Below are 16367 nucleotides of genomic sequence, written 5' to 3' on the forward strand. Positions count from 1 at the left end.
CTAATCTGTTCAGTCCACTATCCAATCTATCTAGTTAACTATTCAATCTATTGAGTTTTCTACTCAATCATTCACTGATCAATCAAAATCAATTATCTATCAATCAACACTTCAGTTCAATATCTCACCCAATCTATCTTGAATATCTATATAAATAAGATCATTTTCTCAAATCAACCTAGAATCATAGTCTTCAAAATAATTGTTTATCTTATGCAGAAATTTTATTACAACACCTGAGAGCCAATCAACCAACAATTATGGAGAAGAGAAATGGAAGTCACAATTCTTTTGAAGGGAGTTTTGAATTAGTTTAGTTGTTTAATTCTCTTGTTTTGGATTTTATTTCATTGATTTGTGTTTAAGTTGCTAAACTAGTTAAGGATTTTGTGATTCATCCTTTTAGTCTAGTTATCTATGTTTAACCTAACATATTTTAAGCATGAAGACAACGGTGAACCCGACGTGAATGCAATAGCATCTAATCTTTTTTTACTTTCTATCTTGCAGAGTTTTTATGGACGCACAAGAAAGTGTCATGCATTTGCATGCAAAAATTTGCATTCACCCACAACATACCACATTCGAGTTGATAGTAATTCACAATTGGTCATGCAGAAATTCTCCTTTGCTTAAATGATGACACACATTCATGGGATTTACTTGCATAATTGAATTCTTTTGTCACTTCTTTCTGTTACTTGATTTCATTTCTGACCCACAATTATTTTAAGTCTGAAACTTTCAATTTTTTCTGTATAAAATGCATTTGATCCTATGGCAGGAAGGGTAACATTCAAAATTTTAGGTGCTAGGAAGAGAAAACAACATAAGAGACAAAGAAGAGCACATCAACGGTGGATACGAGCAGAAAAGAGATTTCAAGGTCTCGAAGAAATAATTGCCCTATCCCAATATTATCACATTGTGCACAAGTACTTGGACGAATTCAATGTATTTGATGACATTGAGATCATCACGAGAAATTTAATAATGGATTCAACTCATGTCATGATTGACTGACCTTTTCTTCTATCTTATAATTCTATTCATTATTTGTTCGCATTCGATCAGAGGTTGCCAAACATTCAAATTTACACAAATTCACATTCAAATTTACAAAAATTCACATTCGAATTTATAAATTTTCGCATTCGAATGCACAGAAATTCACATTCGTGTTGATAGGAAGGCGCATTCAGTTTTACATTGGTTCACATTTGTTGGAAATTGGAAAATCTTTCTCTCTGTCTTTTTCTCTGTCATTTTGTGGTATTTTTACTGTTTTGTTCTACAAATAGATCATTAACAAATAGTAAGACAAAAGTTGCAACTAGAAGAATAAAATTAGGCTGGAGAGCCCACAATATTCTAACCTTTTTAATGGACTTCTACAGGGATGGATGGACTTAGTTTAGCTAATCATTCTTTCGGTGTTCTTAAAATGAACACCATGTCTTTTTGGAGAAACATCTCCAAGTATCATAGACAATGCTGCAATGAAGGTTTAAAAAGAACCTTTTCTCTATTTAAAAAGAACTTTTTCTCTTTGTGTTTTCAAGGTGATAGGCATATGCTCTTCCCTTAGTTGGTTGACCAAAAATCCAGATCCACCTTTTTCATGCTTTTTGTCAATTCTACATTAGGCTAAAACCTTTAGAAGGCCTACCTCCCAAGTAGCCCATAAGGCCAAGTGAAAGGGAAAGACCTAAGTGGCAACAACTAAAGACAAGCAATCCAAGCCACTATAAATAAATGTGTTTGCAATAAAAATTGTAAGAAATGAGTGTTACATGTTGTCATAATAGCATCATGCCTCCCTCAGTGCCTATATGGTATGTGAAAATATGTAGAGTGTAACCTCTATAGACTGGGAGACCTCCTTAACGGAGTGGAAAACGCTACTGATTATGACCACTCGAATGGAACCTTGATTAATATCTTTAGGAAATTAGAGGCTAATTCTAGTCAGTAACCAAACACTTATACTATCATAGTACAAGGGTGGGGAAGAATCTGCCCCCAATACACTCACCATATATCTCCCAAGATAATGGTCCAATTGAGGAGTGATCCTTTTTGGTTTAATTTCCAAACAAAGGAAAAAAAATGGGTGCACCTTCAGGTGTGATAGGGCTATTTGAGCTAACAAAGTATCAAGATATGGGTTGTGGTAATATTTGTGAGCTTTTGACCTTATCGAATTATGAAAATTTTATCAAAAACAAAATGAGGTTTTGAAAAATATCTCAACATCCACGAGGCTTTGAAAAAATCCTTTAAACAATGTTCTTTTTTTTTGTTATGTCAAATTGTTTTCCATTGCTTTTCTATTGTGTCTTTGCAATATTTTCGAAAAAATTAAACACCCACAACAAGATCAAGTGTCGACATCAACATCAAAATCAAATTTAAATATTGCAACATTCAAGAAATGGAGAAAATTGTACTATCAGTGATCTTAGGTCCTAGGCATTTAGTCCATACATGGTCTCTTTATTATCCTCATATTACACAAAGTCCTTGCACAAGTCCTCACTTCATGTAGAAATAACTTCAATCTTTTTCAAAGATTGTATCCAATTAATCATTGTATCATCATCTAAGTTCATCTTAGGATCCACCTTGGTCTTTCATATCACAATAGGTTGCATTAGAATCCATATCTACCATCTTACTTTCAAAGTCAACCCTTGCATAGTTTGCATTTTGGTTCATCACTCAATAGAAGTCTAAAGAACATATCCTTTGCATGGATCTAAAAGGCGATGATGATTTCCCATTTGAACAAGCCAATCTTGGGCCAAACAATGTTCAATTAGAAATAATTGATGGTTTGGATAATCCTGCTTGGGAAGTAAGAATTGACCTTCCCCAATATGATGAAGTCAAAGCTGTCATAGATGATGAAATTCAAAAATGTGTCCACCTTGATATGAAATTAGAACAAGAAATCAAGGAGAAAAGGGAACAAGAAGAATTTTGACAATTTGTCAAAAATAATTATGGCAGATAGTCCAATTCCTCATTAGAGACCTTAGTAGAGTGTCATCATTTATAGATTGCATACATATATAGTCAGTCCCTGCAAAAGTCTTCCATCTTCATCTATCGTTTTCATTTTAGAGAGTTGTAGTGAGTCATAGAGAGTCAAGATCAATTTGGAGATACATTGATGTCATTAACAAGATCGCAAAAATCTAAGATGGATCCAAACAATGACCCCTTGGTCAATCCCACTTGGAATATGGATTTATCTATGAATCAACAATCACAATGTAGAAGACCTGCACTGTTACCAACAAACACCAATAGGATGCCTTCCATAGATGAAATCCAATATAATCTAACATGAGGAATTTGAGGCAGTCCAACAAGATCCAACGCTTCTCATGGTTTTGAATGCACTCATCCATAATGATAGAGATTGATATCTCACACTTTTAGTTCAAAATAGGGCCAAGTTGCCTCTGAGTGTTGATGTTTCGACAATCTTGCCACCAGGGGTAACATTGACCCAAAATGTGACTTAAGCACCTAGTGTGACATAAAACCAAGTAGAAACAACCCATGTTGCAACCACTTCAGCTCAATCAATAGTTGCATATTCAAGCACCAGTCTCACATCTCAAACCACACCAAGTGTTACAATGTCAAGCATGTTGAATACTTCAACCCAAACTACAACAACCATGGCTCAAAACACTATTTCTACAAGTACATCTCAACCTATAGTGTCAGTTTCCATGTGATCCACATACACTGGGTAGAATGTGAACCAAGGATCGGTAGGAATGAATGGCTCAAGTCAGCCAAATGTGAATACACAATTTACATATTTCACAACACCTGGTGGAAATCAAGGAAGACAATTACATGGCCATTCAATCTTTCACTCAAAAAATACTCCTTTTGTGGGAAATGCTTATAGGGTCAGTACACCTTTGATCCAAATAGAACTCTTGGCTCAACAAGTAGAGAATCTCCAAAAGTAGATGACAAACATGCAAACAATTAATGATAAGAAGAGCTATACTATGGAGGAACTTTGTCCTTATCCTTTTGATAGGAATATGTACATGCCACATTTTCCATGACATTTTGAGACTCCAAGATTCAACAAGTATAGAGGGAAAGGTGATCCCTAGAATCATGTCAGAGAATTATTCACAACATGTATAGAAGTGGCCCATGAAGAAACATACTTGATGCGCCTATTCCCCAAAAGTCTTGGAGGGACCATATTAGAATGGTTTTTTCACATCTACCACCTAAGATTGCTTTATGAGTGAGATGGTTGAGCTATTCATCACAAAATTTTCATTCAAAATAGACAATCTAGTCACCCTAATGGATTTGTGTGCAACTAGACAAAAGGAAGGTGAAGCATTTGCTACATTCTTGCAAAGATGGAGAGCTCTATACTGTAGATGTCTCAATCACATTCTCGAAGTTGAGCGAGTAGACATTTTATTGATAACCTCATTCCTTAGGTGAAATATCCATTACAAATGCAATGTATAGGCACTTACAAAGAAATAACAAAAAAAGGCATGAAGTGTGAGAAAGGCTTGTTAGAACAAGGAATATTGAAATATCACAAGGATAATGGACCAGCCATAAATACAAGCAATGAAAAGCCAAAGTTTTGGTCCAAAAATAAGAATGTTACAAATGATGGGGTTGTAGATGCTCGTGTTGTTAATAGAGCTCAACCAGTGGTATCACTTCAAGTACTAGTTAATTCTTTCAATAGGAATCAAATTCAAAACAACAATGCAAATGCCATTGCGGTTCAGTCAAGCAATCCAAGACCCCCAAGAGTCAATGCACCAAAAATAAATTTCACACCATTGGGGGAACCAATTGAGTTAGCTCTCAAGAAGTTGATACAAAATAATGCCATAAATTTTCTTGAGGCTCAACCCTATGAACCCAGTCCATTCAAGCCTTCTTGGTGGAATGACAATGATTTCTGTGAATAGCACCATTCCAAAGGCCACAAAACAACAAGCTGTTATAAAATCAAGAACTTGATACAAGACCTTATTGATCAAGGGGATATCAGCATGGATACCAATAAAGGATCATCTAATACAAGCCACACTATATTCAAAGACCCTTTTGTTAACCATGATAAAGGGAAAGCTTCTAGTTCAAGTGCACAAAATAACAATGCAAATTATACCAATGTTGCATATGATTATGCAATCAATGCAATCAGTGCAGAAGATGACATAGTGACCACAATTACAGTAAATCCAAGGAGCAAAGATTGTGCTATTATCACTCAAAGATCCAGGGTCACATTGCAAGGGGTAACATCAAATCACCCTCCATAGACAAGAAATTACAATATGGTTGACCAGCATAAAAGGACTCTAGCTCAAATTTCATTGTTTGAGTTGTGTTGCGTTGCATCTCACTGGATCATAAGGCAGTCCAAGACAAGGCATTACAAGAATATGTTTTTTCCAGAGATATATATGAGAATACATTTCAATTCATGATTAGAAACTTGGAAGCTTCCAAGGTAGCATTCACTGAGTAGGATGTACCTATGGACAAGCCTATGCACAATGATCACCTACACTTAGAAGCTCTTATTCATATAAAGAAGGTTTGAAGAGTAATCATAGATGGTGGAGCCAGACTCAATATGTGCACTTTGCATCTAATCAAAGCTCTAGGTTACTCTGAACATCATATTGATCTTACCAAGAGAATCAATATCAAAGCTTACGATGATGAGGAACACCCCTCCAATGGTGTAGTAACCTTGCTAGTGCAAGTAGGACCAATTACCACAAAAATCACTTTCCAAGTCTTAGACAGAGAATTGGGGTATAATATGCTACTAGGATGCTCATTGATACATGCCATGCAAGTAGTGCCATCAAATTTTCACCAATGTGTTAAGTTTCCTTACAATGGTATTGAGATCACCATAAAAGGTGATCCAAACCCTTTTCAACATTGCAATTACCTATGAGCACACACAGATAATCAAGTACTCATCAATCAGGAACTCCGCTCCACTTACAAATGGAATCCCTAAAGATTGTGAAAACACCAACATCATCATCTCGCACACCTACAAGACCTCCTCTTCAAATCAAAGATGAAGGGTGTGGTGAGTAATCATGTTCTGGAATATTTCTAGTTGGGCAGTTGTCTCCTAGGTCCTTTAGGAGAACATTACTAATTATAACAAACAAAGATAAGAAATTGTCATTTTTTCTTATTCTTGTTCATTTATCAGATGGGGAGAGCTTAATGAAGAATCTCTAGATGAAGATGTCAATTGATGGCTATATAAAGAAGAAAATGACACTCCAAATGTTAAACTCCCCTTAGAACAATATGGTAATGGTTTCAAGATGCTACATAGACATGGTTATGATGGAACCATAGACTTGGGGCACATGAAAAAGGCATCATAGTGTAAAGTTCTGATGCCAATAGCTAACAAGATGAGAGGGGGGGGGGGTGAATCATACAAACTTAATCTTCCATAAAATCAACAGATTCAACCTCAGTAACTTATACTTCAACAATATAACCAAAAACTGCTAAACATGCTAACTCATAAACATATAATCATCATAACAGATATAACACCAGATTTAACGTGGAAACCCAAATAGGGAAAAACCACTGTGGGATTTTGGACCCAATAAGAAATATACCCTTCTAGAGTATGCTTGGTTAAAATAAAATCCTATTAAAGATTACAAACACATTGCTAGATGTGACCTGGTTAAGGGATTTCCCTTAGACTTGTTAGAGTCTTGCACTTTGTTAGAAGTGACCTTGTCAAAGGATTTCAAACACTCATTTAGAATGTTACCTTGCTAGAGGGTTTACAAATAAGACTGTTAGGTCCATTCGGTTAAGAGATTTTCTGTCACTTTACAAAATAACATTAATAAAAATATATCTGCAACTTCACATCTAAAATGCTAAAGAAGATTCTTATTTTCTCAAAACAATCCTATCATAGGACTTATCTAGTCCCTTTGCTGGGCTCCCTACTCTGTTATTCAAATAGGTCTTCAAGCTTCTGTGCTCGGTAATTACTATGTAGCATCCCTATGCTTACACTTGCCCACATGAATTGTTTATCAACAATTCCTTATTTATAAACAATTACTAACCGCTTAATCTCCTTGATCACATTTCCCATGATCAATCTTAGCCATCATATCATCAATCTTGACTAGGGTCAATGTATCCTTCAATCTGAAAATGTTTTACCTCGCCTTGGAACTTACATTCCTTCCTAGGAACTTGTGCAATGTTATTGCAGTTCAATCTATGCTGTAAATTTTTCCTCTTGATTTTCCATTGTCGTAGATCCTTAACAAACTTTTGTGTGACATACCAATCATTTATTCATCTCCAACTCATCAGCATCCTTCATTAAATAATTCTTTTATCCATCCAGTGTGATCTATTATAACTCAGTTGTTACCTGGTTTATACTAAACTTCACTCGGTAGACATTCTGCCTTCTTTAACTGATATCGATAACCTTAGGGTTTACCGACTAGGTACCTTAGGGTTTACCAACTAGGTTCTCTGCTTGGTGACATAGTACAGTATTAAACTTATAATCAACAACATGTGTAGGATATGAAAATAATCAAAACAACATGATCTCATCATTGTCTAACTTGGTAATAGTTGCCCATTGAATAACTGATTCCTCCCCTTTATTATCACATTCTTCTATGTCACTTACTGACCACTTAATACTCATCAATACATACTTCTCAAGATATGGCAACATCATACTAAATCAGAAAATCAATTTCTTGATATCAATGACAAAATAATATTATAAAGGTAGTAATCATCCTTCTTCAGTTATATCAATAATATCCAACAACCTTCTCAATATCCTTATTGAAGTGCCAACAATCTCCCCCTTTGGCATTGATGGCAAAACCAATAATTAAATTTCAATACCAACTTGATTTATTCCAACAGATTCAGATTCAGATTGTTGTTAGACTTCTCCTGTTATTATTGAGTTGTTAAAATCTTCTCCTGACTGTCTTATCCCTCTGTCATTGGTCTTCTGTTATTTTCTCCAATTAGTCTATCTTCTTCTTTTAGTCTTCTCCCCCTTTGACAACAATGCCAAAAAGTAAAAGAACTAAATCATGAACTCTTCTGCTGTGAAGTACTTGCTTTTTCTGAGTTACATATACAAATGTAACATCTAAAATTTGATCAGAGCAACTTGTCTCTATTCACCATTTCTTGCACACCTTTAGAAAACTTCCTAAAGTGCATAAATCAGCATCAATCCACAAATAATATTCTATAGAGTCATTGAATTGATGCTTTCACTGAACTCTGTTAGTGAGTAGAAGATAGGGGTAGGACCCCTGACTTGCTTCAGAGATAATCAAAAGTGTCTCTTGGTAGTGGCTTTGTGAAGATGTCTACAATTTGCTCCTTTGCGCTAACATATTCCAGCACAACTTTTTTTTCTTGAACTTCTTCTCTGAGATAATGATACTTGATAGAAATATGTTTTGTCTTAGAATGCATTACTAGTTTCTTTGAAATGTTAATGGCACTCGTATTATCAGAGAATATAGTTATTGGCTCGATAACCTTCTCATTTATACCTTCCAATACTTGCTTGATCCATGCTATATTGGTACAATTCAATGATACATCGACATATTCAGCTTTAGCTGTTGATTGTGAAATGCATCCTTGTTTCTTGCTAATCCAACTTACTAGTCTATCACCCAGAAAGAAAGCTCCACCACTTGTGCTTTTCCCCTCATCAATGTTTCCTACCCAATCAGCATCAATATAAACTTTTAAATCAAAATCATCCCTCTTTTCATATACTAAGCCATAATCTTCAGTGCCTCTCAGGTATCTGAAAATTCTCTTAATTGTTGTCATATGGGTTTCTTTGGGATCTGCAGAAAATCTTGCAACTATACCTACTGCATGTGCTATATCTGGCCTGCTGTGAACAACATATTGCAGCTTTCCAATCATAGATCAGTAAAGTGTCTCATCAATAGATGCAGATCATTATTCTTTGATAGTTTACAGTTGGTAGTCATAGGAGTACTTACTGGTTTTGAATCCTCCATTCCAAATTTCTTCAAGATTTCCTTTATGTACTTGGATTGAGTAATGAAAATCTCATCTTTCATTTGTAGTATTTGTAAACCTATAAAATACTTTATCTCATCGATTAATGACATCTCAAATTCTTTGCACATTTCATTTCCAAAGTTCTTGCATAAGGAGTCATTACCACAAAAAATAATATCATCAACAAATATGGTTGAGATCAGTATTCCATTGTCCTCATCATTCTTCATGTACATATTGTTGTTTTCACTTGTCCTTGTAAATCCAATCTTGATTAAGTAAGAGTGCAATCTCTCATACCATGCTCTAGGTGCTTGTTTAAGACCATATAAAGCTTTGTTCAATTTACATACCTGATCTTTATTATTGTCTTCAACAAATCCCTTAGGTTGTTCAATATAAGCTTCTTCTTCTAGTATACCATTCAAAAATGCAGATTTGACATCCATTTGATATACCTTGAAATTTTTGAAAGGGGCATATGCCAGCAATGTTCTTACTCCCTCAAGTCTAGCCATAGGTGCAAAAGTCTCACCATAATCTATTCCTTCTTCTTGAGCATATCCTTTGCAAACTAGTCTTGCTTTGTTCCAAATGACCTCACCTTTTTCTTTTAGCTTATTTCTGAAAATCCACTTTGTACTGATTACATTTTTGTCCTTTAGTCTTGGGACCAATTTCCATGTTTCATTCTTCTTGATTTGATCAATCTCTTCTATCATAGCATTTACCCGATCTTCATTGTTAAATGCCTCTTTTACTATTCTCAGTTCAAATACAGATATCAGACATGTGTTCTGTCTTATTTTGTTCCTTGTCATCACTGGATCATCCTTATCTCCTATAATTTGACTTGATGCATGATGTCTTCTAACATATTTGGCTAATACAAGCTCAGTATGATCTTCTTCATCACTCGGTAACTAGATATTCTCTTCATTTTCTTCAGTAATTCTCTCGGTAAGACTTGTCGGTTGAACATAGACAAATTCTTCATAATCTTTTGGTTCCTTGGAATTTCCTTCATCATTTCTTTCTGCAAATTCATCAATTTTCACATTTGCACTTTCTACTATTTTGTTAGATGATTTGATCAGACACTTAAATGCTTTACTTCTAGAAGAATAACCTAGAAATGTTCCTTCTTCACTTTTCTGATCAAACTTTCCATTTCTGTCATCTTTGTGTACATAGCATCTACTTCCAAAGATTTTAAAGTAACTTACATTAGGTTTCTTGTCATACCAAATTTCATATGGTGTCTTCATAGTTCCTTTCTTCAGTTGTACTCAGTTCAAGGTGTAAACTGCAATGGTGATTGCTTCTCTCCAAAATGTTTGAGGTACCCTCTTTTCGATCATTAGGGTTCTGGCACAATCTACAATTGATCTATTTCTTCTCTCAGCTATCCCATTTTGTTGAGGTGTTCTCAGTGTAGACACTTGGCTTTTTATACCATGATCATTGCAGAATAAGTTAAATTCATCAGTAGTGAACTCTCGTCCTCTATCAAATCTAAGACATTTCATTTGTCTTCCTGTTTCATTTTCAACTCTTGCCTTGTACCATTTAAACATTTGAAAAGCTTTTGATTTTTCTTTTAAAAACATAATTGACATCATCCTTGAGTAATCATCCACAAATAATATGAAATATTTATCACCATAATAACTTTGAACTTTCATGGGACCACAAAGATCAGTGTGTACTAGATCTAAAATTCCTTTAGAAGTGTAGGGCTTACTTGTAAAGCTTGATCTTGTCATCTTACTCATTTGGCATCCTCAGCATATAGCATTCTCAGGTTTTTCTAGGCTCAGTAGACCTCTTACTCGGTGCTTCTTACTTATTTTGATCAGATTGTCAAAATTTACATGACAAAACCTTTTATACCATAACCAGGTATCTTCAATTTTTGCATCTAGACATTGGTTCCATGTTGAGTCAAGATGAAATGTATTACCTTTTGTTTGTGTCCTGGTAGCATCCAACTTTCCATGTTTGTCATGAACTTTGACACATCCCTTCTGGAATTCTATTCGGTATCCTATATTGTTTAGCTGTGCTACACTCAACAAATTGTATTTCAAACCTTCAACCCAATAAACATCATCACATTTAGCATTGTCAAGAAGTGTTATAGATTCTTTACCTTTCACTGGACATGGTGCATCATCACCAAATCTTACATAGCCTCCATCATAGTCTTCTAATTTAACAAATTTGTGTTTATCACCTGTCATGTGATGTGAGCATCCACTGTCTATGATCCATGAATCATTATTATTTATGTGAGATATTAGGGCTTTTTGTTCATACCTTTCTTCCTCTGATCCATCTTTAATAGCCACATAAACAACTTCCTCTGTATCAGTTTCATCTGATTTATAATCATTGGATTCCTCATCAGCTACTAGGCATATCTTTCTATCTCTCCTTCTGAAGTCTCGGTATCCTTTGTATTGGTTGTCTTTCTGCCTGTTATCTCGGTATTCTCTCTTTTCACTAGATTCTTTGTTAGGGCAGTTAGAAGCCATATGTCTTATTTTATCACAGTTAAAACATTTTAAAGGTAGCTTTCCTTTATACTTACCTTTTCCTCTTGGTAACCTTCTGGCTAATAATGCTTCAAACTCTTCTTGCTTTTTGATTTCTTCATATAGTTTGTGTACCTCTTCCATGTTTTTGTGAAATATTTCACTTTCTCCACTATGATTCCCTTCAGAATACTTACTCATTCTATCATTGTAATCATTAGATTCACCAATATGAAAAGAACTGAATGCAGATTCAACTTTATTTACCGAAGACCCACTGTTATCAAAATTACTTAACTCAAATGCATGTATCTTACCAATAGTAGCATCTAAAGAAACTGACATATTTGGTATAGACCTTAGTTCATTGATTGTAGAGACTCAAATGTCATAAGCAAGTAGAAGTGTTCTAAGCAACTTCTTACATAATTTTCTTCAATAGTTCCTCCTGCTCCTTTGATTTGATTGACAATCTCCTTTAACCTTGTACTGTATTGAGTTAAGTTCTCACCTTCATTCATTCTCATGGATTCAAGTTGACCTCTGAGCCTATCTACTTTTTCTCTCTGAACATGTTCATCACCACCATACATAGATATGAGCTTGCTCCACATTGCTTTTGCATCATTACAACCTTCTAGATCATTAAACATTGAGTTGGTCAATGCTGATGTTATTTCAATCATAGCTTGAATATGTTCTTGCTTTGCTTTTATCTCTTCCAAGGTCACCGGGTTGGTGCTTGGTGGTATGTAAACATTCTCCAAATAATATGTTGCATATTCTCTAATTCCTTATAAATGAAGCTTCATCATTTTCTGCCATGTGGAGAAACGAAACTTGTTTAGCTTTGGTGCATCCCTTTTATACATCTTCGGATCTTTGCCTCAAGTACGTTTAAAATTTTCTTCCAGAGTCTAGAGCTCTGATACCAATTGTAAAGTTCTGATGCCAATAGCTAACAAGATGAGAAGGGGGGGTGAATCATACAAACTTAATCTTCCATAAAATCAACAGATTCAACCTCGGTAACTTATACTTCAATAATATAACCAAAAACTGTTGAACATGCTAACTCATAAACACATAATCATCATAACACATATAACACCAGATTTAATGTGGAAACCCAAATAGGGAAAAACCACTGTGGGATTTTAGACCCACTAATAATTATACCCTTCTAGAGTATGCTCAGTTAAAAGAAAATCCTATTAAAAATTACAAACACATTGCTAGATGTGACCCTGTTAAGGGATTTCCCTCAAACTTGTTAGAGTCTTGCACTTTGTTAGAAGTGACCTTGTCAAAGGATTTCAAACACTCATTTAGAATGTTACCTTGCTAGAGGGTTTACAAATAAGACTGTTAGGTCCACTCGGTTAAGAGATTTTCTGTCACTTTACAAAATAACAGTAATAGAAATATATCTGCAACTTCACATCTAAAATGCTAAAGAAGATTCTTCCTTTTTAACCGATATCGATAACCTTAGGGTTTACCGACTAGGTACCTTAGGGTTTACCGACTAGGTTCTTTTCTCAGTGACATAGTACAGTATTAAAATTATAATTAACAACATGTGTAGGATATGAAAATAATCAAAACAACATGATCTCATCATTGTCTAACTCGGTAATAGTTGCCCATTGAATAACTTATTCCTCCCCTTTGTTATCATATTCTTCTGTGTCACTTACTGACCACTTAATACTCACCAATACATACTTCTCAAGATATGGCAACATCATACTGAATCAGAAAGTCAATTTCTTGACATCAATGACAAAATAATATTATAAAGACAATAATCATCCTTCTTCAGTTCTATCAATAATCTCCAACAACCTTCTCAATATCCTTATTGAAATGCCAACAATCTCCTTTCTATTGTAATGCCAACACATAGGGCCCATATTACCTTCAAAGAATCCAAAAATTTAGGGATTAGGGTATACTGGCTTGACAAGAAAAAGAAGAAGAACTAGACCAGATACCCCAATAATAACAAGCAAAGATCATGACTTTGAATAAACAAGACCAAACAATGCATTACAAAAAGTCTTTTAGCTAGCATCTCATGTCAATACAATGATATAAATAGGAAGTACAACAGCATCAGATACTTCCACACCATCATCATGAAATAGTACTGTTGCCATAGATGATTGCACCCGTGATGCTAAACTAAAAGTTCAACAATCATGTGAAACATGAGAATACTTTTAGGCCTATGGGTATGCCTATCATGAAAGTAGACCTCTAGAGATTAGGTCAACTTCCTATTTGATGAATCTCCTGCAAATTAACTTTTTGGGTAAAAGGATAGCAGGATAACATAAACTGAAACCTATCCTAGGAGGTGATGCACCAAATATTCTTTTTGGGCCCTGCAACTGCCTATCTCACAAAGCTTTCAACAAATAGCTATGAAACTCTCATAATTCAACAAAACATGTGGATGCATAAATATTTCCTAGAAAGGACTGACTTTAATGCTTTCTTGAAGGAAAATAATAGATTTTCACAACTTCAAGCTATCAATACCAATTAACACAATCTAAAACATGCAACTACCATGTATCTCCCTACACTAGATGCTGACTGAGTGACACAAATTAAAGGATCTTGAAGACAAATCATAAAAAATGATCAAAATCCTCCTATTGGCAATTGACACTCTATTGGTTAGGTTTCACTATGTTGTCATTGATGACAACATTATTTTGGGTTTCGACTTCATATGGTGTACCGACAGACACTTCACAGACTCTACACCGACATCGACAAGATAGAAGATTTCTTTGGTCACCGAAAATGCAGGTTGACATGGTATAGTAAAGATCATCAGTATTGGAGGCCAACACATCTTGGATCCATCATTGACAACTTTTTTTAATTCTTATTCATTTATGTTATATGGCCGAGATTTAAATATGATATTATATATATCTTTGTAAGCCCACATAAGGCATAAATTTGTATAGGGGTATATAGGGGAGATTGATTAGATCATATTGAATTAAGGAAGAGAATAAGGATAGACATGTGGAATGGGCATATTAATGTAATGTTATGCAGAATATATCGGAGAGACTATGTATGTGAGGAATTCATTGTAAGGGTTATTCTGGTACTGAGGTTTAGGGTTTTAACCGGAACAGATAGAGCTTAAACCAAAACTATATTCTGGCATAGGAGATGCTATATTAAGCAGTTCATACTTCTTCGAATTGTTGTCTGGATTGTTATGTAGTTAGTGAGGGTCCTATTGTGATGAGTAGTGTGCTCTAGGCTGTAAGCCTTAATGCAAGTGCAGGCCCATCATTTATTGTAATATCTCTTCGTATGGCCAGTGAATTGATATTGTGGGTCACAAATCCCACTGTGGTTTTTCCTCTTTGAGGTTTTCCACATATAAATCTGTGTGTTATGGTTCTCATTTATGTGTTTGGATTATTGGTTGCATTACTTCTTTCAATTCTGTTTATACTAGTATACCAGTTGGTGTATGAATGTTTTGTTAAGGCTAAAATCTATTATTTCGGTATAACACTGATTCACCCCCCTCTTAGTGTTATCAATTTTCAACACATCCATTCAACAACACGATATAAGAAGTATTGAAAAAAAAAACCTACTATTTTATTAAAAATAAAGGAGTTGTTGTTGTTACAATACCCTAAAAAAGTGAGCTACAATACTGTCTTGGAGCATCAGTCCACAATCAATGCTGAGGAAAGAAAGAACTCCCTTAATAATAAAGAGAGAAGATGAATATATAGAAGATAATTGAATTTTGAACTGAAAGACTGAATGAAGAAACCTTTTGGTGAATTTGCCCAAAATAGAGTGCAAATGGCATGCCAAACTTTGTCAAAAATAGCCTCTATTGCTAAAAATAGTCCCTGAACTGAAACCATATGTATGAAGACCCCTCTACCAAATATAGAACTGCCACAAACGCTAAAAATATCTATGAAAAATCACTCCACTTCTAAAAATTCTGCATGACTTGGTATATTGTTAAATATAACTCCTCAGAAAAAAGCATCTCCCCCTGATTTACTCTGCATGCTTACTATTGGAGTTATTTTTTATTAGCTGATAATTATTTATTTAATTATTAGTCTATTATACTCCATGCTTAGCCTAAACTTAGGAATCTTATAATTGCTTAGGGTTTTCACCTTTAGGGTTTCGAGTATCCTTTTATAAGGATTCTCTCTTCATATTTTCATATCAATTGTAATTATTGAATCACATTCTTGTTGCACAATCAATATGACTCCTCTTTTCTAAATCTCTGTATTCTAGCCGCCATAGCTTTTTTGCTTATCTCCTTCTGTGACAAGTTTGCAAGCAGGTGATCTTTGGGAGTTGTAGAGTCAATTTTTCCTCAACTCTAATATGGTATTAGAGCTCCAGATTTGCATGCCCCTTTTCTCTTCATGAGAGATTTTGGGCCTTGTTCTTTAGATCTGTGTATTTAGGGGTTTGTGCAGTTATTTTTTTCCATTTCTAGGGGTAGCTGATTTTTTGGTACATTTTGGTGCCAAAAGGACCTCACGGTTGGATTCGAGAGGCCGATTCCATGAATTTTGATATAAAATTTGATATATTTTGGTGTCAGGTGTTCTAGAGGCAAAAAAAATTTAGGCCCCAGGTAGTATAGCCTCAAGGTACATAGAACGAGAG

This window comes from Cryptomeria japonica, chromosome 6 (genome assembly GCF_030272615.1).
Source record: "Cryptomeria japonica chromosome 6, Sugi_1.0, whole genome shotgun sequence".
In the NCBI taxonomy this organism is placed as follows: Eukaryota; Viridiplantae; Streptophyta; class Pinopsida; order Cupressales; family Cupressaceae; genus Cryptomeria; species Cryptomeria japonica.